We start from the raw sequence: 6,978 nt of genomic DNA, 5'->3' as shown, positions 1-6,978 counted from the left end.
CCTCCTCCTCCTCTCCTTTATGGGTTTTCCCCTCCCCATCCTCTCCCCATTGCCTCCCTCCCCCCAACAATCTAGTTCACTGGGAGTTCAGTCTTAGCAGGACCCAGGGCTTTCCCTTCCATTGGTGCTCTTACTAGGATATTCATTGCTACCTATGAGGTCAGAGTCCAGGGTCTGTCCATGTATAGTCTTTAGGTAGTGGCTTAGACCCTGGAAGCTCTGGTTGCTTGGGCTGTTTTACATATGGGTTCTCGAGCCCCTTCGAGCTCTTCCAGTTCTTTCTCTTATTCCTTCAATTGGGGTCCTATTCTCATTTCAGCTGTTTTCTGCTGGCATTTGTCTCTGTATTTGCTGTATTCTGTCTGTGTCTCTCAGGAGCGATCTACATCCTGCTCCTGTTGGCCTGCACTTCTTTGTTTCATCCATTTTGTCTAATTGGATGGCTGTATATGTAAGGGCCACATATGGGGCAGGCTCTGAATGGGTGTTCCTTCTGTGTCTGTTTTAATCTTTGCCTCTCTATTCCCTGCCAAGGGTTTCTTGTTCCCCTTTTAAAGAAGGAATGAAGCATTCACATTTTGATCATCTGTCTTGAGTTTCATTTGTTCTAGGCATCTAGGGCAATTCAAGCATTTGGGGTAATAGCCACTTATCAATGAGTGCACATCATGTGTGTTCTTCTGTGATTGGGTTACCTCACTCAGGATGATATTTTCCAGTTCCAAACATTTGCCTACGAATTTCGTAAAGTCATTGTTTTTGATAGCTGAGAAATATTCCATTGTGTAGATGTACCACATTTTCTGTATCCATTCCTCTGTTGAAGGGGATCTGGGTTCTTTCCAGCATCTGGCTATTATAAATAAGGCTGCGATGAACATAGTGGAGCATGTGTCTTTTTTATATGTTGGGGCATTTTTTGGGTATTTGCCCAAGAGAGGTATAGCTGGATCCTAAGGCAGTTCAATGTCCAATTTTCTGAGGATCCTCCAGACTGATTTCCAGAATGGTTGTACCAGTCTGCAATCCCACCAACAATGGAGGAGTGTTCCTCTTTCTCTGCATCCTCGCCAGCATCTGCTGCCACCTGAGTTTTTGATCTTAGCCATTTTCACTGGTGTGATGTGAAATCTCAGGGTTGTTTTGATTTGCATTTCCCTTATGACTAAAGATGTTGAACATCTGTTTAGGTGTTTCAGCCTAACAGGTGTCACAGCAGTTCGGCATTCCTCAGCTGTGAATTCTCGTTTAGCTCTGAACTCCATTTTTTAATAGGGTTATTTGTCTGCCTGCGGTCTAACTTGTTGAGTTCTTTGTATATTTTGGATATAAGGCCTCTATCTGTTGTAGGAGTGGTAAAGATCTTTTCTCAATGTGTTGATTGCCGTTTTGTCCTAACCACAGTGTCTTTTGGCTTACAGAAGTTTTGCAGTTTTATGAGATCCCATTTGTCGATTCTTGATCGTAGAGCATAAACCATTGGTGTTTTGTTCAGGAAATATTTCCAGTGGCCATGTGTTCCAGATGCTTCCCTAGTTCACTTCTATTAGTTTGAGTGTGTCTGGTTTGATGTGGAGGTCCTTTATCCACTTGGACTTAAGCTTTGTACAGTGTGATAAGCATTGATCGATCTTCAATCTTCTACATGTTGACCTCCAGTTGAACCAGCACCATTAGCTGAAAATGCTATCTTTTTTCCATTTGATGGTTTTGGCTCCTTTATCAAAAATCAAGTGAAAATCAGTGTGTGGGTTCATTTCTGGGTCTACATTTCTGTTCCATTGGTCTATCTGTCTGTCTCTGTACCAATATCATGCAGGTTTTATCACTATTGCTCTGTAATACTGCTTGAGTTCAGGGATAGTGATTCTCCCTGAAGTCCTTTTATTGTTGAGGATAGTTTTAGCTAACCTGGGTTTTTTTTTTTTTTTCGTTTTGTTTTGTCTTTTGTTTTTTTTTGTTTTATTCCAGATGAATTTGCAAATTGTAGTGTCTAACTCTTTGAAGAATTGGATTGGTATTTTGATGGGGATTGCATTGAATCTGGAGATCACTTTTGGTAAAATGACCATTTTTACTATATTAATCCTGCCAATACATGACCACCCCATCAATTGTTTTAGAAGTGTTTTCTTTTTCTCATGCATCGCTTTAGAACAGGCCTGTTTATCAAGGACCACTGGTCCGTGTAATTCATCAGCTAAGCAAAATGCTCAAATGGCTTTCTTTCTGGCTCACAGGATTTTAAATGGCAGTTATTTAATTACAGGCTACTCGTGAGAGGGTCAGATAAGCCTAATAGAGCATTTTATTTAGTGTGGGAATGACACCTGAGGCACAGCAGACATGTGTGTGTGTGTTTGTGTGTGTGTGTGTGTGTGTGTGTGTGTGTGTGTGTGTGTGTGTGTGTGTTTGTGTGTGTGTGTGTGTGTGTGTGTGTGTGTGTGTGTGTGTGTGTGTGATGACAGCAGTGACCCTATCAATTTCTCCCTGTCTACTCTTCAGGTTTGATGCTAAGTTGGAATATTTAATGTGACTTCAACCTCTCCCCTACACCTTTGCCTCCTTCTCTTTCCCTCATCCTTCTCTCCTTTTCGCCATCCTCCAGGGAGTGACAGCAGCTTTCAGTTCACAGGGTAAGAAAGCCCAAGTCTTGAAGATGCAGCCAGTTTTCTCTGTACCTCAGAGGCTGCAATCAGAACATGTCCACCTCTGAATTAGTTCTTCTGATAAAAGAAACACTGTGTTCTCGGTGTAAGCACAGAGGCATGTGGAGGTGGACCCGTTTCTGCTAGAGAATATTCCTTCAGACACTGAGAAACACACACAGCAGAAGGCAGGGCATGAAGGTTGCGATAGACCATATCCTGATGGGGACTGGGAAGATAGCTCTGGGCAAGAGCCTTTGCTCTGCAAGCCCAAAGAGTTCAAATTCTCTCTGAACTTTGTAAAACTCCAGGCATGGCTAATCATGTCTGCAACATTGTAGGGTGGAAGCAGGTGGATTGCCATGAGCACCCTGGCCAGCCACACTAGTCAAAATGGTGGGCTGTGGTTCACTGAGAGACGGAAAGTAGTGAGGAAGAGAATGCACATTCTACTCAACTCTGCACATATGAACACACGTATGTGCCCTTACACTTGGGAACAGACACTCAACTCATACACATACAGGATTCCCCAACCACACCCCTGTTGAAACCTGAACTCAGCTGTTCTATAACCTATGTGACTGAGTATTCAAGAAACACGAAATCTTACATTCTCCTTGTCCTGTAAACCCCATTTTCTGTTCAGTTTACAAACACAAGAAGCTAAACTTATGATTTCCCAGGCTCGGGATGGTGTGTCATAGCTTTTGGTCTTTCTGGAACAGCATCTGTCTATCAACAGAGGGACTTCAACAGAGGGGCTTTCCAACTTACCCTCAGTGACATGGAGCCATTTGAGGGTTTTAACTGGGTGACTGGCGTGCTCATTTTCCCTTTTGAGAAGTAGATTGGACAGAATGTACAACATCACTCGGTTACAGAATGAATAACACATCAGAGCCTGGGAACAGTGAACTGATTGTCACTGGGGTTTTGTGTATGTGGAGTATGTTAAGAGAGTGGATCTGAGAGAGAGACAGAGAGAGAGAGAGAGAGAGAGAGAGAGAGAGAGAGAGAGAGAATGAGCTTGATCTTAAAATATTTGCTTAATGTATAATGTGATCAGAATACTACACCTCATACTTTAAATGTATACAGTCTCCATTTGTCAAGCATATACGATAAATTTAAAAAGAAAAGTAAAGGGGAGTTGGGACAGAAAGTTCTGGAAGGGGCTAGGGAGAGAGTCTAGCAGTTAAGCAATGGATCCCCAGAAACTTACATAGGTGCCCTGTGGATGTGGAGACCATCCTATAATTCCACCTTGGAAGGCAGAGGCAGGATGCACAGAGCAAGCTGTCTGGAAAGATGACCCATACCAAAAGGAGCTTTGCCTGTGAGTGAGAGTTGCTGTCCCTCTGAACAAGACAGACAAGACATTAAGGATATTTCCTGAATGTACCTTGGGCTTCCATATGTGTGTGCATGCACATGTGTTAACTGGGCGACTAATTATTTCTCTCTCTCTCTCTGTCTTTCACATACCCAAAGAGTCTCTCTTACACACACACACAAACAAACAAAAACAAACACACACACACACACACACACACACACACACTGAACAAAAAAGTTAAGTTCTGGAAGAGGGATGGCCAGACTGGATGTATAAAATCAGAAATAACAAATTGTGTTGGAACTCAGTGTGAAGGAAGAGGGGGACCAGAGTGAGAGTTGTGAGTGTGGCTGTCTACTTGGGCCAAAGTGTAAGGCCAGACAAACCCACTGCCACCTCCTCCAGGATCTCAAAACCACAGCTCTACCTGAGGTATAGTTAGTCAGTGATGTCCTCTCTCTCTCTCTCTCTCTCTCTCTCTCTCTCTCTCTCTCTCTCTCTCTCTCTCTGTGTGTGTGTGTGTGTGTGTGTGTGTGGTCACTTTTGGGGTGATTGTGACCACAAGCCCATGCTCATCAGTTTGCGATCCCAAAAGTTCTTTGGGCCCCATATTAAGTCATCATAGCCCTCAGTGTCTGAGGTTAACTGACATCCAGAAAGCATCTTAGTAGGGATGACTAATGTTTCATTACATCTCAAGGACATTTTCTATTGTAGATGAAATAAACACATATATTTTCGAATAGACAGAGACTTGAAAAATGGAAGTGGAAAAAATATCACTACCGAATTATCATTAAAAAACATATTTAATTTAGAATTCAACAGGATAGTTGCAATTTCCCATATAACCTACCCATGATTTCCATATATTAGCATCGTACATAATCATATGAAAATAATTAGGAGAAATTAACCTTTGGAAAAAAAAGTACTTTTTCCTTCTCACCTCCCGCTCCCACAATGACAACTCTGATACTAATTATTTATTAACAAATTCCTAAGCCACAAATTTTGGCTCATTCCCGGACTAACTTATTTAACCCATTCAAACTATTCTGTCTCTTCTACATGGTTATTTACTGCGCTTTCATCCCCTTTCTTAGCATCTTTCTCAACATCTCCTTTAGCATCTTCCGCAGCGTCCCGCCCTGGATCTCCTTTTATACACTATTTCCCAGAATCCTCTCTTCCTGCCAGGTTCCGCCATCTATTTCCTGCCACAGCTCATAGGTCATAGAATTTTTTTTATTGACAGGTGATGCTTAGAAGAGATTCTCTCTACAAACCTTGGTGCATTAACATCAAGTAAATGACTCATTTTAAGTTCTCATTTTTACTTTTGTTCATGGGTCTTTTTTGTGTTATGTCATGTGGCTGCAGTACCTGCAAAGGCCAGAAGAGGGAGGCAGATCTCCCAGAGCCAGAGTCAGTTGTGAGGATGCTAAGGGTTCTGAGTAGCTGAGCCATCTCTCCAGCCCCTAAATGAGACAATTTTGTCACAGTAAGGGGAAAAGTGGATACTACTAGTGTTATGCCTTTTCACACTGTAGATTCCAATCCACATTGAATTTAGAAGCTTAGTGTCCTGTAAATGTATTAAAGTTTTTTATTCCCACTACGGGAGTTACCTACCCCTGCGTTTCCCCTAGTCTTTGAAGGTTGTCAAGGTATGAGTGACCCGTTTTCCAGGCTCTTTTCTTATGATCCACCTGTCTGGTCTACTGAGCCTCCGTACCCTATCCTGTAGGTCCTCGATCTCTGATGATCCCCTCACCCTTGTGGATTCATGCTTTTGAACACTGATTTACAATTTTTCTTGTGCAGCCGTAGGGAGGTTTGGCACCAACTGATTTCGTTCAGCCTGTGCTATTTAACAGATAAAGATCTGCTGAACTTTAAAATATTCATTTGAATAATTTAATTTTATATAGATAGTACTATAGATCTGGTGTGGAATTCAAATATTTCGCCACCAAGGAACTGAATGTAGGACGTTGTGTAACCTTTTAAAAACTATTCTCTTGTTTTAAATTTTGGGGTGTGCGTGTGTCTGTGTGTCTGTGTGTGTGTGTGTGTGTGTGTGTGTGTGTGTGTGTGTGTGTGTGTTCATGTGTTTCACAGTGTCTAGGATCCCATCTACAAAATCTGCACAGATAAATCTCAGAATAGACAGGTGGAGACTCTGGAAACTCCCCTCCCCCAACTGAGGAACTACTGGCAACTGATGACTACAGGGAAGAGGGCCCGTTTTCTTCATGGATTTGGCCCAAGACAACTCTCCATGCTCCCCTGGATGTTTGTACCCACCCCCACACATTTAGTCAGGCCTAAATGGACTCAGCAGTTTCTGTTAAAATGCAGATGGAATTAGGAGGGAGGAAAGGGGAGGGATTTGATGTGAGGGAATGGGAATGGATTTGCTCAAACACATTGTGTGCATGTACCAAGTTATTAAAGAAAAAAATAAACAACGTAAATAAATAAATAAATAAATAAATCTGCTCATGTGTGCACATGTGCAAGGGTTTATGTGTGTGTGTGGTGGGGGGTTGCAGCATGCTGCTACAAGAGGATACCATGCAGTATCTTGCTCGGTGTCTCTCTGCCAATTTCTTTTGATGCACTGTGGTGGTTTGAATATGCTTGGCCCATGTGAGTGCCACTAGTAGGAGGTGTGGCCTTGTTGGAGAAAGTGTGTCTCTGTGTAGGCGGTCTATGAGGCTCCTTGTGTTCAATCTCTGCTCAATGAGGAAGAGAGATGCTCTTCCTGGCTGCCTGTGACTGCAAGTCCCTTTCTGGGCTGCCTTCGGATTTAGATATAGAACACTTTCTAATACCATGTCTACCTGATCACTGCCGTGCTTCCCACCATTATAATAACGGACTGAACCTCTAAGATGTAAGCCAGCCCCATTAAATGTTTCCTTTATTAAGAGTTGTCTTGTTCATGGTGTCTCCTCACAGCAATGCAACCCTAACTAAGACAGG

Source organism: Rattus norvegicus, chromosome Y (genome assembly GCF_036323735.1).
Source record: "Rattus norvegicus strain BN/NHsdMcwi chromosome Y, GRCr8, whole genome shotgun sequence".
Classification (NCBI taxonomy): domain Eukaryota; kingdom Metazoa; phylum Chordata; class Mammalia; order Rodentia; family Muridae; genus Rattus; species Rattus norvegicus.
The sequence above is the reverse complement of the archived record's forward strand: the minus strand, read 5'-3'. Positions refer to the sequence as shown.